The sequence below is a fragment of the Tachypleus tridentatus genome, chromosome 6 (assembly GCF_004210375.1).
Source record: "Tachypleus tridentatus isolate NWPU-2018 chromosome 6, ASM421037v1, whole genome shotgun sequence".
Lineage (NCBI taxonomy): Eukaryota > Metazoa > Arthropoda > Merostomata > Xiphosura > Limulidae > Tachypleus > Tachypleus tridentatus.
The window spans coordinates 42038612-42058947 of NC_134830.1; the positions used below are offsets into that span (position 1 = coordinate 42038612).

Genomic DNA, 20336 nt, shown 5'->3' on the forward strand with positions numbered 1-20336 from the left:
AGCATATTTGGTGCAACGGGGATTCGAACCCGCGACCGTCAAATTACGAGTCGAACGCCTTAACCCATCTGGCCATGCCGGGCATAAATATTTGTATGGAGGAATTTACAATGTATAAGGTAAAGTAGGGGAAAGCTTTGTACGGGGAAATAGATGTGTGATATTTTTTTCCTGTTAGAGTATTGAGATGTCTTTTCAGGAACTTTTGGTATGTAATAAACCTTCATAATACTAGATCCCATATTGCTACCAGTGTACAGTATTTCAATATATTAAACTTTGTTCGTTATACTGAAGGAAGTGCTCGATACAAATGAGTTGTAGCCGACTTCCACCCCATCCTTGTGTTATATGAATAGTGTGTATTTGAATTATAAGTAATTAGTAAAGAGAATAAAGTACATGTTTATAATATACACACTACAGACAAACATTAATTTGTTTCAATGAAAATAACTATTTTGGTTTCAACGAACCATTTTCCTCGTATTATTTGATTACATCAAATTTTACTGCACTTTACAGATGTGCTGCTCAGGGCACGTGACTAGATCTGGTTGAGGGTTGGTAGAAAATCTGGTGGGTGAAATCGAAGGGAGAAGAGCGAGAAACGAGCATGGATTCACTTGGTTCTATGACATTAGCGACCCGGCATGACCATGTATATAAAGCACTCGACTCGTAATCCGAGGGTCGCGGGTTCGAATCCCCTTCGCACCAAATATGCTCACCCTTTCAGGTGTGGGGCCGTTATAATGTGATAGTCAATCCCATTATTTGTTGGTAAAAGAGTAGCCCAAGTGTTGGTAGTGATGACTAGTTGCCTTTCCTGTAGTCTTACACTGCTAAATTAGGGATGGCTAGCGCAGACAGCCCTCATGTAGCTTTGCACGAAATTCAAAAACAATCAATGACATTAGAAAATGGATTGAACATGAGATGCTTGATTTGGAAAAAGCTCGTGAGGCAGCGAGAAACAAAGAACAATGGAAAAATCACAGTCGTCGATACTTAGAACTGGGGAAGACGCTATAATTCACTGACTGCACGTTATAAGCTACTTAGGTATGGCATGGGTAAATATTCTTAGGCAATGGAAATTTGCCCGGAATTATGTTGGAGCATTGCCATTTTCGTAAGTAGCTGTAATTTGCTCTAACCAACTGTCAATAATATTTTGACGATTTTTACTTACACTATACCTTCAACAGTAGCTCAGCAGCAAGACTTAGAACTTAAAAAACTACACAGTGAGTTTCCATATCTACAGTGGATACAGTACAGACAGTCCAATGTGGAACTTTGTGTTGAACAACAAACACACTCTTGCCAGACAAAATAATTCCGACTTTGCGGTCAAATTAAGCAGTCCAAGAGCAAGACGAGAAAAAAAATGCAAACATTTTATTAAAAACATGCACATGCGCGGAAGGGAAAAGTTGGTGAGTTTGCCGAAACTTCCTGTTTTTGTGATGTAAAAAAAAAATATGCTTATATAGTTATAGCGGAGCTACTTCTGATATTTAACGTTTCCTATATCGTCTGCAAACTACTGATGAAGCATTAGCTCTTTTTGGCTTAAAATAGTTACATGCAATAACTTTTATTTATACTTTTGTAATTAAATAACTTTAAATAACTGTCTCTTTTTTCGCCAAAGTCCACACGAGCTCATTACTTTGGAATACAACTGACGAGGCAAATCATTATTCTCTGCTCGGTTCTTGCAATACAGCTTGTAAACAATTTTACTTTGAAAATCGTCACTATACGCTCTTTATCACTAAACTCATAGTTACGCAGTCTAGAACTAAATAATAATAATATTTTGACTCAGTCTATAACATTCCCCACAATACTATATATTCTGATGAAATAATAGTCATTAAGATTCAGAAAGCTCTACTAACATGACGCAACAACATAATGATCACTAACTCATACCAATTGATGAAGACAAAATGGCTTTCTACACCTCTCCAGAACAAGCCTCAGATACTGACTGATCGCTTAAAAGCGTGCTTTATTGTACTAAATATTTTTATGTTATTGAAACTCTTTGCCACTAAGTTCATGTTCATATGAACGTTTGGCATCTGCTCCCCACCGGTTGAATAACTGAAGTGCACATAAACTTGAAGAAAGATTGAGTGTTTTAACTTTAATACATAATTATTATGGCACTACTGTCAACAATGAAAATGTATGTAAGTTATTTATGGGAAAGGACCCCAGAAGAATAGAGCACATTAATATGTTATTTCAGTAGTGCATACACGTACGTATATGATAGCCAATGATTGAAACAGCTAATATACTATTGTTGTACAGAATTGTTTAAATTAGTAATATAATTTGACAATTAGTAACTGCTTTGTATGTGAACAGTACAGTACTTTACTGTAATAAAACATATTTATGATAATTTAGGCCTAGCTTCCTATGCATTGTCACAACAGAATGATGATTTGTTGACTTTTCATCTGGATGTTTGTTGATTTTATGTGAACAGTCATGCAACTGTTTAAGCTATATTTCATGCAAAATTGCTTCCAGATTTAATCTTACAGCATCTACTTTCCACACATATTCTAAGGATGGGGGGGCATGCCCCTAGACTTCCGTCGCTTCAGCATGCTTTAAATGCTGATTGTGTTTCTCACAGTAGTTAGTGTAAAACGTGGTGCTAAATTTGTCACTCAAAATGCGATAACTTGGTGAAATTTGAGCTATTACGTCAAAGTTTGATTTTTCTCTTTCATTTATAAAAGGGGAAAATTAGTATGCCTATATCGTAATTTCGGGACCATGGATTCGGATCTCTGCCATACCAAACATGTTACCCTTTCAGTTGTAATGACGTTATATGTACTGTCAATCTCCCTATTCGTTGGTAAAGTAGTAGCCCAAGAGTTGACTGTGGGTGGTGCAACCAGCTGTCCTCACTCTAGTCTATCACTGTTATATTAGGGGCAGCTAGAGCAGATAGCCCTCGTGTAGTTTTGTGCGAAATTGAAAACAAACCAGATTAACTGGACCAAAGGTTGCCCATAAGTCAAATACTGTTGACATTTAACATTTATAGGTTAAAAAATATGTCAGTTGGCAAATGTATTGAGCGTGCAGTGCCTGTTTTTTATAAGTTCTTAAAATCTCTGCATATACATGGATAAACTCTAAAAAATAAGATAAGGAAAGCGTACGCACGTATTTATTTAGTTATTTATACAAGAGGCCCAACTCCCTTAAAGCTCGCGAGAAGGGACGTTCACCTTTAGTACCTTATTTCTGTCACAAGTACGCAAGTTGCCTTTTCATTTCTCAAGAAGCACGTGGTTGTTTGTCAGCTTCACAGTTTCGTAAAACATTACTTTCCGTTATTAATTGTGCTTAAGTTGTTTCTCATGCGCGATCAATAATAAACATGTCAAGGTTTTTGATCCCATGTTTAGAAATACTGTAGCTCCAACTAAATAAACGTGCTTTATTACAAACAATAACGATTTGAACCAATTCGACGTTACAAACGCTAAACAATAATATTTGCCACAGCTTATTATACGAGAACAAACCAGTTTTATGACAGCATATTTTTAAAAAAAATTCAAACAGAGAAGGTGAGATTTAAATTATCACGTCTTGACTTCTTTCGACTTTGTATTATATTTCATTTTGAATGACCAAGAAGGACCTGTGCAAAACATGTAACCACAAATCTCTAACCAAGGACTTTTCTTCATCTGTCTTCTAATTTTTTTTCCGTTTTTCTCTCTTTTTATTTTATAAATATGAAGTAATTTTTGTTCATTATTTAAAGCTGCACCAGAACGAGTCTACATTTTTTCTTCTTCTCTCTTTTGTGTGTTTTTGTTACAATAACTTTATAGAACAAAAAGAAAAGGCGAATTTGAAGTTTAAATGATTCAAACGAAACAAATTCACTCGATTTCACGTTTTTTCATCTTCTTAATGATGTCGGCAAAGGCACTTAGTCAAATCTAGTCATGTTTTAGAGGGAACTGTTTGAACGCCATATTAAAGCATCTGAGTGTATTGGCAAATAAAAATGATTTTGTGTTTGTTTGTAGTCAAGCGCGAAGCTATACAGTTGTTTACACAGGCTTGCTATGGTTTTATTGTCACGAAAGTTTTACGTATTCTAGAGTAACTCCTGTGCACTGAATTCGAAAATGATATGCATTTTTCCCCATCACGAATAAATTTTTGTTTGTTATAAAAAGTCATCACCAAATATGCTCGTCTATTCAGCCGTGGGGGCGTTATAATGTTACGATCAGTTCCACTATTCGTTGGTAAAAGAGTAGCCCAAGAGTTGGCGGTGGGTAGCGATGACTAGCTGCCTTTTCTATAGTCTTACACTGTTAAAATGGGAACGGCTAGCGCAGATAGTCCTCGAGTAGCTTTGCGCGAAATTCAAAAACAAACAAACGAAACGTCATATGTACTTTTACATAAGTGAATTATTTTCATTTAAATCGAACATTTTGTTCTGCATAAAATGTTGGCAGCCACTGACTATAGATCTCTCCACACCAATAAAACGCGAGTCTTATCGGTCGTTCTAGAGCCCAAACATAACAAACATAATAATAATAAAAATGTTCATCACGGTGAACAAAATAATAATTTAGTCTAACCAAGAGTTTTTTACTTCCTTATTTATAAAGAACTCCTTCGGTAATAGGAAACAAGTGAATATTATTTTCGAAATCTGTGTAACTGAATTATGGAAAACCTTTTACAAAAACCAAAACAGCTTTTATGAAATTTAAATGCGCAGGCCTGTGTTATCGGTGCTATACTAAATGGGGTATCGAAACCCGATTTTTATGGTTATAAGTCCTCAGACATACCGCTAAACGACTAAGGAGAAAGAGCAGTCAATAATAATTAAACATAAAAATAAACTGGGCATAAAACCTGTGTAAAACGGTCCCTCAAGAAGTCTGGACGTATTTCAGAATGTAATTTTAATCTTGACGACCTACAGCCCTCTGGAAAAAAAGTCGTTAATTAATGTACGATTTTATTTTTATTTTTTAACGTTAGAAAATTAGATTGAAATAACATATATACGATAACTAAAGAGCTTGCTTTGTTGGTTGCTGTCTGAGTAAATGACACGGTTCTGGTCTACCGATTCTCTCACGCTTATCAGTTTTATCTTCGCTGTCCATGGTGTCGACAACTTTCTTCGAGCGGGCAGTGAAAGTTTCTAACTGTTTTTAGTTGCTTACACCGCCGCTATAACTCACCGGGAAATGAACTGTATGTTCTTTATTTTTACGAGGTTAATAGTTAAGTAGTAATCAGTACACGTCGTTGGATAGTGAATGCTAAACACTGAAAAATAATGTGCATTTTAATAATCAAATCATTGATTTTGTCAACACAATGAAAACATAAACAAGTGTTACTTAAAACTGCGTCGTATTTTACAACCTATATTCGTCTTTATCTTTGTTTGTTGCAGATCGAAACATGAGAGCATATTTGAAATTAAATCAAAGTTTAAAATATATCACAGTATATAAATGTTTCATTTTCAAAGGATTATGATCTAGTTAGGAATGGGACATTTAAAATATTGGTAATTATTATTTATGTGAACTTTTCGCATTGTCTCGTTTAATTGGCCCAGCATGGCCAGGTGGGTATAGCACTCGACTCGTAACATGAGGGTTGCGGGTTCGAATTCCCGTCACACCAAACATGCTCGCCCTTTCAGCCGTGGGGGTGTTATAATGTGACGGTCAATCCCACTACTTGTTGGTAAAAGAGTAACCCAAGAGTTGTTGGTGGGTGATGATGACTGACTGTCTTGTCTTACGCTGCTAAATTAGGAACGATTAGTGCAGATAGCCCTCGTGTAACTTTGCGCGAAATCAAAAAAAAACAAACGAGTTTAATTTTTATGCTTTATCGGAATCAGCTATTTGCATTAATTTCTATAAAAAACTGTATTTGTAAATTGAAAGAACCAGCATCTAAGATTTAGGTTTATGTCTAAATTTAGATTTTGAGCATATTAAGTGCACAGAAGTTATTTTTCAGATTGTGTCTCACACATAGGAGGTTCGAATATAAAATATATTACTACGAAGTCAGAGTTATTTTACCTTTCACCGATTTTAAAGAAATAAACCAAGTACAATGGAAAAAAAATAGAAAAGTATTTTTTATTTATTTAAGTCAATCAAAGTGGCGAATAGATAACACAAAAGAAAGCATTTTTACCATATTTAGCTGGTTATGAATTTGTCTGGTGGTTTTTCTACCTGTGGATATATCTATTTGTAAATAAGTTTCAAATTTATAAAGGATTGCCTGATATACATGAATTTTTAATGCTATATATATTATATTACGCACGTATTACTTTATCCACACAAGCTGAGGTACCTATACTCTGGACGGAAGTTATGTAAATTCATGATTAATGAAAGGTTATCTTAGGACGTGAAAAGTTGTTTCTTTGATATATATATATAATAAACATAAAAACAACAAACCACAAGACGTGAAACCGTAAATTTGAATGTATCTCCTGATGGACCCAACAAAAGCCAAATTTGGTGAATATCCATCAACAGAGGCAAAGTATTGGTTTAAAACGCAAAAACCGCGAAATGCAAAATTGAAATTTATGTGTATTTCCTCATGGACCTAATTAACTTCCATACCAATATTGGTAAAGATCAATCCACACTCTACGAAGTATTTACATGACATACCACAGACAGTACTAATATATTTGTATAGATGGCGCCAGTGAATTAGATTTGCGTGTTATATATTCATGACGTCATATCCGCACCATGAGAACGGAGAAAAATAAAGTTTACCGTGACAAGAAACGGAGATGCACAGAAAAATCATGACCCCTATAACGAGTCTACATGCACAAAGGAAAAAAATTCGCAAAGTTGGGGGTTGCATATCGCGTAATAAAAAGGTTTTTTCCAGTATCATTCAAGCAAGAGTTCCAATATAGTATGATTACTAATGATCATTCCAATAGATTCATGAAAGTTGCTACGTCCTCAAGGTCTTACCTGAGTCGTCTGTGGAAAAGAACACTGTTCACATTTGCATATATAGTGTATACTATTTCACAACAATCTTTCTCACAATAAAGTGCACGCGATACTATACGCGAACGAACAAGAAAAACAAACAAACGTACAACTAGAACGAAATACTATATTGCTGAAACTATATTTACTAATAGAAATGTATAGTATGAAAAACGATGAAGAAAGTAGGTGAGGTTGAAATGTTCGCCTTATATATCGAATTTTTTCGAAATGCTCAGTGTGTTGAACTTGAGATCGAAGGTTTTATGGTATAAAACATTTGTATCTGAACACAAGTCATACTTTCAGCTTAAGTATAGCCTAGAAGGCCTATGGCAGACGTTCAATTCATTTGTGAGTAAAATCCAGTATAGGCTGAAAACTCCAGTGTATATTGTAACCATATCTTATTGACATCCAAACCACAGAGTTAAGAATTGTTTTTCACATATTTGGTTTCAATATACTCTTCTCTTGAAAGTAACTTGATTTCGCCTTTGTTATACCGTTTACTTCGAGAAATTAACTTTTCCATTTGCACCAGAAACTTTCCAATTACCTAAACCTCAATTAAATACTTTCTATACGTTCTCTGTACTACGTTGGCAAGTTCTTCTTACTTTATGATTTGTTAGTTTCTTACTGTATTTCTTCAAGTGCGTTTAGGCCTCACAAACAAATGACAGTCTCTCAGAAATTGTATATTTTCTTCACACTTTTCTGATTCACATCTTACTCCTTTAATGCATGTCTGAAACAGTTGTGTACTTGTTTTTCACACTTCTTTTGTAAGAAAAATATCTTTATAAATTGTCTCGTGTACGATTGATTGTTAAACCCGTAAATTAGGAACAAGAGGAAAAACACTGTACCAACTTTGGTACTGATAACGCCAGTCTTGCGTGAAGTGGGATTCTGTTAGTTTATTTTATATCCGCGAATGAGGGTCCTATTTTTTCCCCTTGTCAATGTTACACAGGAAAAATATGAAATAAATTAAATAAAACGATGTTGAAATATTTTACCTATCAGCGAGTTTCATGAGAAATATTCTACAGTTTTATTCGTAGAGTATCCTGTTTGTCCATATGGCTTAACTATTGCAGTCACGCAAAAAAAAATAAAAAAAAATCTACTTATAAGTTTCTGAAATAGCAAGATTGGCGTAACAGAAACTATTACTTGGAAGAGTGGACATTGAACTAGTACCTGAAATATAATTAGCTTTAAAAGAATCAACTTATAATTTGGGGTATGATAAAGTCTTATCTCAGTAAGTTACAAAAATAAGCGTTACGTATCCGGTTGGGTAAGTGGTAAGTTTATGGACTTACAATGCTAAAACCCAGAGTTATATTCGTCGCTGTTGACAAATATTAGGTAGCCCACTGTATACTGTTGTGCTAAATAGAATAACAAACGGTGAAACGTAGTCACATTTTAACATCTTTTAACGTTTGCAAAACTGACTGCAATTAGTTTGTTTTTGAATTTCGCGCAAAGCTAGCTGTCCCTACTTTAGCAATGTAAGACTAGATACAAGGCAGCTAACTATCACAACCCACAGCCAACTCTTGGGCTACTCTTTTACCAATGAATAGGGAGATTGACCATCACATTATAACGCTACCACGGCTGAAAGGGCGAGCATGTTTGGTGCGACGCGGATTCGAATCTGCGATCCTCGCATTATGAGTCGAGCGACTAAACTACCTGGCCTTGCCAGGCTATATTCTTGATATGTAAAAATACATATAGTGCCCATTCTGAAAATATAATAAAACTTTTTACTGTCATTTTTTCCAAATACCTTTATATCTACGCAATAGATCCACAGAATGACAAGAGATTCCATCAGGTACTTTTTATGGGGTAGCGCTAAACCTTTTATAACTGACATTTCTATCAATATAGATAAAATTACGACCTCTGTATCCAGAATGTATCTTTATTAGCTCAATATTTTGCCATTAAAGCTTCATCAGGAGCTCTTGGTAACCTACTAATTTAATAATTCAGTTGAGTTATGGAAGTTAACTAAAGAAGATTATCAAAGTAATTTGCGTTAGAGATTGGGGCAAAATATTGTAAATTTTAGACTATTTAATAATGAGTAATAGTGATATACATATACAGCAATGTATGTGTATAAATAAATGTATATTTGTGGTCTTAAACACGTATATCAATACGAAGTCTGATCAAAGTGTTCTAAGACTTCTTCTGTTACAGGTACCAGTACAGAGGCAGAGAGCTTCACTGAGGTGTGTACAAAGTACACATAGTGATCTACCCCACTAACAAGCCACTTCTCCAGACCTTATACCAGTGTGTCCCTGTCGTAATAAAAATGAACAGAAAAGAAGAACAACGTGTTTGCATCACGTTTTGTGTTAAAAATGGTAAAAGAGGAACAGAAATCATCGAAATGTCAGAGCTGTCTTTAGTGATGACTGTTTAAGTAAGGTTGTCGTTTATCAGTGGATGAAACGCTTCCAAGATGGCCGGGAATCGGTCAAAGATGACCCACATTCTTGGCTACCGTCGACATCGTCCATTGATGAAACGGTCGCTAAGGTGAAATAAAAAATTCGAAGTAATGGAGATTAACTATCCACGAAACTGCTGATGAGCTGGATACTTCATTTGAATCATGTCAGGTGATTTTAACTGAAAAACTCTGCTTGCGTCTTCATCAAGACAACACGCCTTCACACACTGCTGAGTTTGTTCAAAACTTTTTGGCAGAAAACGAAAACATTCCTGTGATACCACATCTCCCGTATTCTCCAGATCTTGCACAGTGTGATTTTTTTCTGTTCCTAAAAATCAAAATTAAGTTGAAAGGAAAGATATTTGGTAACATTCTAACCACCCATAATAATATGAAAGCAGAACGTTGTCGTTGTCGCATAATAGTTGAAGACTTCCAGCATTGCTTCCGAAAACGGTAGGAACGTTGGAACAAGTGTGTATCAGCTGGGGAGATTACTTTGAAGGTGAATTTTACAGAAAAAAAAGAACTTTGCAGTCAAAAGAACTACTCATACTGATTAATTTTGCAGGTTCACATTTTTTACAAAAAATATGTGCTAATAAATAAAACATAGAACTTGGTGCAGAAAGAGCCCTTTCCGAGCGGCAATCCGAACGTTTTAGTTTTTACATTTGCCGCTAGGAAAGGTACTGTGACGTAATAGTTGCCAAACAAACCGCCAACGCCAGTGCGTTGAATGTAAATAAACATGGGCAGTGCATACGGAGAAACAGAGGCAGAGTTTGTTTTGACTTTGTGTTCTGAACAGTGTCGAGTAGCGCCATATCAATTCAAACCTACTATGAACGAACCTAGAACAGTTACTTTTGACACAGATCTGACAAGTTCTAGTGATGAGGACAGTTCCACGAGTGAGAGTAGCGGAACTGTGAGTGATACTGATAGCGCCCAGGCCGGTTGCGAGTCGGTCATACCTCCAGTGGAAGAACGGTAAGCCTAAGTCATGACATTAAATATGGTCTGTATTATTTCACGTGCAATTTTAAGCATCTCGAAACCTGTCTGGTGTTTATAAATTATTGGTATCACAGATTGTGTTTTATTTGTTTATACTTTGCCGACTATGGTAACTAATACTCGGCCCTTCCACAATCATTGTACCAGGTATTTATGACTCGTAACAAAATGAATTTCAATTATACGTCATAATTCTGTCTATAAAATCAAACTAGATGTAGCAGTCTGAATAATTAATTTATCTTGAAATGTTAAATTTGAAAAATGTAATCCTTCAAACTTTTCCATATTTAAAAATGATACAAAAACATCTTCAGAATGATCTTCCAGCTTTAAAACTCGAAATATACTCTATTTGGGATAGATTTGTCCACTGTCTAGACCAGCAAATCAAGGTTTCACTGACTTTCAGGTGCCACAAATGCAAAACACGTTCATGAATGTGAAATGTGTATGTCTAGTTACATTCTTCAAAAACTTGTACTTTTTAAATTAATATATTATACTAGTTATTGTTTATCGCTTTATGCTGCACACATACCTTTAATTTTGTTCTTTTCGTGATGGCAAGGGATGGCTTCAGAGGGTGGAACCTGTACGCTGCAGGCTGAGATCAGTCCTCAGCTCTACACGAGGAAAGATGGTGGAGAAGATCCAATCTACTGCCGATGGTTTTTTCAGTCTCAACCTGCCTGGCTTGAAACCCACGGAATCCAAAACAGTGAGATCCGACGAAAAACATGAGCGTTCAAAATGAGCTTGACAAAGCTTTTCATGGTGTGAAGGAGTCCAGTTCTTCCTATTGACCATCCGCACACACTGTCGCCACCTTGCCGGTTCCTTCTCCTTGCACGGAAACGAAAAAAAGCTTTTGCCCAATGCCGAACCGTTTTTACAACCATAAGCAGGCCTGGCATGGCCAAGCGCGTAAGGCGTGCGACTCGTAATCCGAGGGTCGCGGGTTCACGCCCGCGTCGCGCCAAACATGCTCGCCCTTTCAGCCGTAGGGGCGTTATAATGTGACGGTCAATCCCACTATTCGTTGGTAAAAGAGTAGCCCAAGAGTTGGCGGTGGGTGGTGATGACTATATGCTTTCCCTCTAGTCTTACACTGCTAAATTAGGGACGGCTGGCACAGATAGCCCTCGAGTAGCTTTGTGCGAAATTCCAAAACCATACAACCATAAGCAACGCAGTAAATCATGTTATCATAAAACAAACATAAAGTAGCAATATCAAGACAAAAAATAGTTTCACAAAGTATGTAATCCGAAAAAAGCACCGATAGAACTACATAAAACACCAGCACTGAAAGAAACACAATGGTTGACGCGCAACGAAGCGTGTTTGGCAACTATTGCGTCATAGTTGTAAAACGTCACGGAAACAGCCGAATGACCGAGAGGAACTTGAGTTCGAGAACCCGCATATTTTGTTTTATTTTTTACTCAAAAACTAAAGTGTTTAAAAATATGGCAACCACACAGGGATTAAACCTAACCAAAGTACAGTTGCTAAGGCTATTATTAAATTTGTTGAAAATTCACCTTCAAGGTGATAGCATATGATACTGATGTATGTAGATTATTCTTCGGAATAAAAGTGAAGTCTTATAACGTTTTGATCACACCTCGTATTACATTACATTAAACAAACAGACAGCCTTGTCATGAGATCACTACACTCAACAATTTTAACAGATATTTTCATAGAAGGTTTTACAAAAAGAGTGTTCTCTTTTATACATGAAAAACCTAGATTTTACAAACACTACTACACTGATAACACGTGCGTCACTTACCCCATAGTCATGAAAACTTGTCTTCTTATTAAATCGTAACTTTATAGACAGCAGAATGCACTTTACCATGGAAATAAAAAATAGTAACAGCCAACCATTTCTTGAGATATTTACAACCAGACAGAATGGTGAACTTTATACAACCATAGTCATAAAACTACCTCGTATTAAAAAATAGTTATTTTCCTTATGGATTTTCATTCACCTTCTGTGGTAGCATTAAGTGCTTGAATAACAGAGTTGAAAACATTTATGAGAAAAATTCCATCAGACACATTGTTTTAAATAAAATGGGTGTACCCCTCTAGTTTCATCACCAATAACTTAAAGAACATAGAATTTAATAACCGATAAACTATTTACTTTTTGTATTTTCAGAATCTACGTGAAAAAACCCAATATACAACTAAAAAGTTCAAAATTGATGTTTGTTGGAAATCTTGAAGAAATCTCTGATTTATACTTGTCAAACCTGAGCAAAGAAAACCTGGAAACTGAAAACAAGCATACAAACGTCATTTATTAAATACCCTGTTCCTGTAGACAAACATACACTGGAGAAATTGAAACACTTTGGGGCAAGGATAGAAGAACACAAAACTGTACAAGACTGAAGAAACTCAAACTTCTTCCCTAGAATAACATAAATCTTTAACTGTACATAAAATAGTCTGGAACGATTGCAGACACTGTAACTTAGATAACGTTGAAAGACTAAAGAAAATCAAAGACTATTTTCAAACTAACACTATTTAACTATCACTAAATAGAGACTTTAGCTCGGAAATCAACAGTTTATCGCTATAATTGACCAAATGATCACTCATTTCACAAACTACATTATAAAAATCTCCAGCAAAATTCGTTTTGTACACTTCATTTCTCCTAAACGTCATATATAAACTCCTGGAAAAGCCAGTATGAGCTGACTTGAAGGTGAAAGGTAAAAGTGTTTGAAAATTCTGTCCTTTTCACCCGAGTTACTTCAGTAGATGAGTTTTCCAAGACTTGTTTTACAAGCGTCACTCTGAACTAACCACTTTCTACCCATTTCACTTTTGTTTCTTGACCATGAACACTCTACTCAGATAATCTTTAAAGGATTGCATAAAGACATTCATGAGTGTCAATTGTTAGGTCATGCTCGCCAGTTGTCAATTAAAGGCTTATACTTATGCCTTTTTATGATATAAGTATATATTGTAATGCTATTGTTGGACTTAGGATTCTTCTGTAGTAGGTGTCTGTGACTTGTTGACGATAAATTCAACGATAGATGAACAACACGCATTGCACTTGTTTTCACCTTTTTTCGTCTAATACTATATATTTAACACTTAATCGTCTGCTAGCCTTCTAGAAATATCCGTACTCTGGACATTAATAAATTTCATACCAGTTCGATCGATAGCCAAACATAAATGAATTATAAACCAATTTTGAATAAGAGTCTGCTTTTAACTCTCTTATTATAAAAACAAGCTAACTAAATAATCATTAAATATTAACTCACAAAATAATTAATTAATAATGCCAACATTAAACTGCCTTTTGTATCAAGACAATAACTAATAATTAACATAAATGAATAAATTACATAACAAGAATAAGTGTTTGTTTGGTTTTGAATTTCGCATAAAGCTACTCGAGGGCTATCTGTGCTAATTTAGCAGTGTCAGACTAGAGAGAAGGCAGCTAGTCATCACCACTTACCGCCAACTCTTGGGCTACTCTTTTACCAACGAATAGTGGAATTGACCGTAACATTATAACGCCTCCACGGCTGAAAGGTTACGAGTCGCATGCCTTAGCACGCTTGGCCATGCCGGGCCTCAGGAGTAAGTGACAAAGGTTTGATCTTAATGTTGAGAACTGATGAAATTGAGGTTAGCTGTGATAAATGAGCTAAATGTATTATTTGAAAATGTAGAGCACCTGTTATTTTCAATAATGCTAGGAAAGAAGTGTTTCAGAAAGAAGAACACCAGGTCAACGAGTACATTGTATATTCCAGTTGGCTATCATGACAAGTGCCATAGTCGTCCACACACAATGATGATACAATTTTGCATGCTATCAATACGATAAAGCAGTTTTACATCAAAATACATGTAAGAAAACAACGAAGAAACGTAAATTAAAGTGCAGAAACAAGGCGGTTATGGCTGTTTCACTCGTCTTTAAACAACTCAGTCCATCAAACTCAAAACTACAGTGGTTACAAGCTAAGCAAAAGTGTATGTTGAGCATGTGCGTTTTGTTGATAAATGTTGACCAAGAATAAAAAATGGTGGTGAGAATGAGGGCATTATGATTTCTGTTGCTAATTCAAATGATGTTAACCCAGTTGATGGTGAGGAAAGTACTCCATGTCCCTTTTTGTCTTTTCATGGTGGACCAGAAGAGAAACAGCTGAAAGAAAAATAGCCAACAATCATCCTCCAAGTCAATATGGCTTAGAGTGAAACTTACGAGCAGTTAGAATGGTGGAACTTCGTGCTACGTGTTCTACAAGCAGTTTAGTGGAGTTTCCAACGAAAATACTGTAGTATGGGGACATACTATATGTTTTACATCTCTTTATTTACAATGTAAAGTTTTCAAAAATATGTCGTTTTAACATAATTTTCGAGCTCGAATACAGTGGTGCCCAAGTTCGTTTTTATTAGTTGCTTTCCTTAAGGAGTAAAGTATATTGAAAAGCCTATTGAGTTATTCATGTAGGTGAATCAGAAAATAGTGACCAGTGGATTTGCCCTTAATCTTCACTGACTGCTAGTAAGCTGATTTAACAAGAAACAGTTTTCTTGTGTCAGGAAATTGAGGATTTATTTAAAAGAGTGTTGAGGATTCAGAAAATAAATGTTAATAGGAGTACATAGATTGTATTTAGATTTAAAACAGACTTACGCTGACTTAAGCAAATTTTAACCTGTTGATCAGGAGCAGATGTTTTCTTTTTTAACATAATGAGAGCTCTCAACTGCATATTTCTACAAGTTCGTACCTTTTCTTACGTTTTATTTCACGAGGGCTCCTAAGATTTTCATGTTGTATTAAGCGATCACTTTCCATAAACTAAGTTTAGCTCATTGTTTACTTTCATGATCGCCGCCAGGCTCTCGTTATTTGATTAAGAGTCGCCTATGTTCATCATACGTTAACAAGTTTTCAAGCTGGTTTCATTTTAAGTATGAAGCATAGTTAGTGGAATGTCGCTAGAGTCGTTTTAACGTGAAGTAAGGACTTGGATTTCATAGTTCTAGCATATTTACATAGATTAAAGTAAGAGTATTTTAACATAGCTTGTGTTTATTTTATTTAGTGCTTTCAGCTTACTTAGCCTAACTTACGAGAGGTGCATATGGATCAGCAGAAGTATTTTTCTATCAAAGTCTTCATTAACTCTTGTTGGTCTCACACTTTCTATTTGAAGCACACACGATCAAATGACCTCTCTATTTTATCATTATGTTTTGTGTTAGTGGAATATTGTTTATTTGTATTAACTGTGAATCATTAAATATTTGTTCTATGTATAAATCCGTATCTCTTTTCTTTGTGATTTAACTGTTATAACTCGTTGGGAAATAAACACCCAAGTCCGAGAATTTCCAATTATTGGTGAGCCTAAATAGTTACCATAATAACTAGGCCCGGCATGGCCAGGTGGATTAAGGCGTTCGACTCGTAATCTGAGGGTAGCGGGTTCGAATCCCCGTCCCACCAAACATGCTTGCCCTTTCAGCCCTGAGGACATTATAATGTGACGGTCAATCCCATTATTCGTTGGTAAAAGAGTAGCCCAAGCGTTGGCCGCGAGTGGTGATGACTAATTGCCTTTCCTCTAGTCTTACACTGCTAAATTAGGGACGGTTAGCGCAGATAGCCCTCGTTTTTCAAAATCAAACAAACCACAATAGCTATAGAATATTCACTATACTAGCCAATTGACTACATAGTTAGGGTTGTGATTAATAACTGAAAGAATCTGTCAGTTTTTATTTTCTGGAGTAATGTGGTGTTTCCTTGTCGCAAATTATTATTGCTCCCTAATGCTAGAGAATTAAGTCTAAAGGCTTATATTGCTAAAAACTGGGTTTCGGTACTCGTAGTGAGCGAAGCACAGGTAAACCATTGCGTAGATTTGTACTTAACATCAAACATGCAAATGAAACAAAATACATTGTTACTTGATGGATTCCAGGAGTTAGGACATTTGTGTAATGTGTAATCTGAATATTTATGAGATCAACAACTCAAAAAATGTTGTCATATTTTCCTTCAGAACTATCAAATGTCGTTTCACTGTAAAATAGCTGCAAGGTGATTTGTATTAGACATTTAATTATTGGTGTAAGTATAACTGAAGTTATTAGATTATCTCTTGAATATTGATGATTCATATTATTGTTGATGACTGCTAAAACTTGTTTTATACCAATAAGCTGAAAGAGCTTTTCAATTCTTCATTTTTAAGCAATGGAATTTTATAGTGAACATTGGTGTATATTAATCTAATAAACTAGCTCACATTTCTTGTACGTTTATGTGTGTGACTTCGCCCCTAGGGTAACTACATTGAATTTGGTGGGTATGTTCCAGTCTTACGAGTACCGAACAAGGTAATTGTACTTTTGGAACAACACAAGAAGTAACTTTTGCTGTGACAATTTCTTATGGAAAAGACTTTGTTTCATTTAATTCTGTCTTATTATTCTTGTTTACAATGTTGATCCTGTTGATAGCTCTTAAAGCATTTAAACCTACCTTCAAAGAATATTGCACTGATTAGCAAAACTTACTAACAATTTTACAGTTAAATACAGTGAAGATATTATTATAGGAGAGACAGCGAATGAGGCGAAAGATAATAGTTTGTACACTTTTTAGCAATTGAGATAATAAATGCTTTGACAATTAAATTGTAAGGTTGTAGAAATAGATGAATCGAAACACAGGGAAAACTTTTTACGTGTTGTTATTATTATAGTTATAATACTTTAAGGACAATATTAGACGCTCTCTAATAAGTACTCAAGAAAAACAGCTTCTTGGGTTTTACACCTATTATTATAATCATGCATTAGATCTTGAACTTTCCAAATCTACAATTGTGCATTATTTTTAGAAGGAATTTGAGATTATTGGAGGGAAGAGGCCAGTGCTAAAACCGATGCCGAACTCCTTGAGAGTTTAATAGCAGTAAATCTCATTGAATTAAAATAGCGTTATTAATATTAGGTACCTGGTATTCAAGCAAAATATTTTGAAATATAATGTACAATAATTAAAATAACAAAATGTAGTTGGTTGCCTAGATATAATCAGTGTTTTGGAAACAGACACAATGCGACGCTGAGTATCTGGAAAGTGCGCTGGCAAATATTTACAGAAAATGGAAATTTCTACTTTTGCCAGCGTGAAACATTTTTAGCGGGTATATAAAGAAATAAATGAGGTTAATACAAGCTATACGATACTTATGGCAAGAGTTCATCTTTAAATATTATTGGAAATCGCATCATTCAGAAATTTATGCTAAATCTAAATATGTTGTCGATTTAGTTCCATTCCATCATACTTGGCTTTAACTGTTTTCAATGACCGTAAGGTTTTGGTTGTAGAATTATTCTTTGAAAATTATATTTATTATTTGTACTTAAAACTTTAAAACCGTTAAAATAGTTAAAACTGTAAAGATTCGGTTTAAAGTATTATTTCTTTTATGAGTATTTTAATTAGCAAATTTTGGCATTTTGTTAAATAATAAGAATGAAATTTTGGCATTTTGAAAGACCTCCGCTAGTACAGCGGTAAGTCTACGGATTTACAACGCTAAACTCAAGGGGTTCGATTCCCCTCGGTGGGCTCAGCAGATCGCCTGATGTGGCTTTACTATAAGAAACACACAACATTTTGAAAAGCATATTAGTAAAATTAAAACCAAACAGTTTAGTAGTGACATCTGTCAGATAATACAAAAGGTAAACGAACAGCTGAGTGTGATGCGTCATTCAAGAAAAGCGTTGAAATGGGTCGCGTTGTATAGTCATGGTCGTACTACTTTTATAATGCTCAACAAAAGATATGCCTTTTCAGAGTTGTGAAAAAACGAAAGAGGCAATATTCAACGAATGAAATTATAGTTTTAATTGGAATATTTACATATAAACATTTGAGTACTTGAAAACAAGGATTTTCGTGGAGTTGTGAGAGACTGAGTAACTCAGCCTGAGGCAAAATACGAAATTGTGTTACTGGTAGGTTCTACTACTACTAATAGTGATACTTGGTAGCTTAAACAAAAGGAGTAAAATTAAAAGTAAAAGCTGATCTATAATTGTGTGGCTAAGCTCTATTCGTCGTGTAAACTTTAAAATCATTTTTCAGAAACTTTATTTAATATTTAAACAATTAAATCATATTTTATTAAGGTAACAATCTAGTATTAGTAGTGTAATGCTGTATTATAGTGTTTGCATCCCTATGATATAATTTAACCTGAAATATGTTTTTTTTTATCATAACCAAAATTTATAAAAACAAGATGGCAGCCAAAATTTCACTGTGGTATAATCGTTCTAAATAACTGAAAATACTGTAGTACAGGGTATTGTTATGAACAGAAAGAGACAACAGTACATGTTAAAAATGTAAAATTCATATGTATGTATATATATATATATATATATATATATATGTGTGTGTGTGTGTGTGTGTGTGTGTGTATCAGTATTGTGTTATTTGATATTTACTTGAATGCATGGTATGTGAGCATAAGATCAAATATGGAGCATAAAAGGTATGTATGTTATTTTCTATGAAAAGCAATAGATGTTATAAATCTTTACCAATGTAAATATAATGCACAATATCTGGAATAATATCACAGTAGAGAGGTGGTGCAGGTTTTAGGAAATTATTCATTTCAGGAGTTATCATAAATATAATTTATTTTAGTTTTTGCCTTTTTTTTTTTTTTTTTTTTTGTAGTCATTGGCCAGATAGGCAAGCATCGAGTGATGGATAATGGATGTAGTTGAAGTTCATACATTTTTCAGTTACTGTAATAGGATTTCACATATGGCTTTTAAAATGCCAATATTAAAGCTCAGTATAAAGCAGTGAGTGTGCATTTGTGTATATATGACATATTAGGAATGCATGGCAGAAATGCTTTAGTATTATCAGTCATATTCACAGCTGTACCATCTGCATTTTCTAGGTCTTGTTATTAAAAGCACTTATGTATGTTATTGTTGAACTGATATATTGTGGAAATATTGTGTTCTTTTTTCAGATGAAGGCTTGTCTTGATTATGTATGTACTGTTACTTGGGGCATGTCAAAGTTTTTAGCCATTGACTTTTGTTTTTATTGATTTTCATCTGTTTCAATATATTGGTCATCTTACCATGGCAAGGGTATGACTTGGCACATGTTTCTTTTTGAATGGTTGTGACATCTAAAGGTTATTCACACTTTCTTATAAATGGAGCTAAGTACAAGCAAGGGATTGAATTGAAGACAGGTTCAAGACTTGAATATGAATATTTTATTTTAGAAAAGGGTCTTACGTACTTTTCCTAAAGCAATCAATTCTCAGTGACCACACATTGCCTACAAATGTCACTTTCAAAACGTAGTTCTGGTGTATGTCATTTCACTACGATTTTACATTGGATGGGGTTATCATATCACTGACTGATTTACATATTCAAAGTAGTTTTAATATAGCATACCTGACTCTCTCTATATCATTGTTAGTATAGTTTCAGTTGTCTTGCATAAGTAAGTGTTCACTGTCATGTGTTACATGTAGATTTGCTTCAACTAGAAATGTATCAGGACAACATGTAAACATTCATTAGCTGTTTTGCTACAATATAGCTACATGTCAGACTTAAAAAGGTGTAATCAA

The 20336-nt window shown here is 34.8% G+C and overlaps 1 protein-coding gene across 2 annotated transcripts in view; it reads left to right on the top strand.

Annotated features, from left to right (window-relative positions):
- The first annotated feature begins 18409 nt into the window (after nt 1-18409).
- Nucleotides 18410-20336, top strand: part of Ube4B (Ubiquitination factor E4B) — a 98120-nt gene continuing 96193 nt past the window's right edge. For both annotated transcript variants that reach the window (XM_076504295.1, XM_076504296.1), the window contains exon 1: nt 18410-18675. The gene's annotated coding sequence lies outside the window, so the exon portion shown is untranslated. The remainder of the gene's footprint in view (nt 18676-20336) is intronic.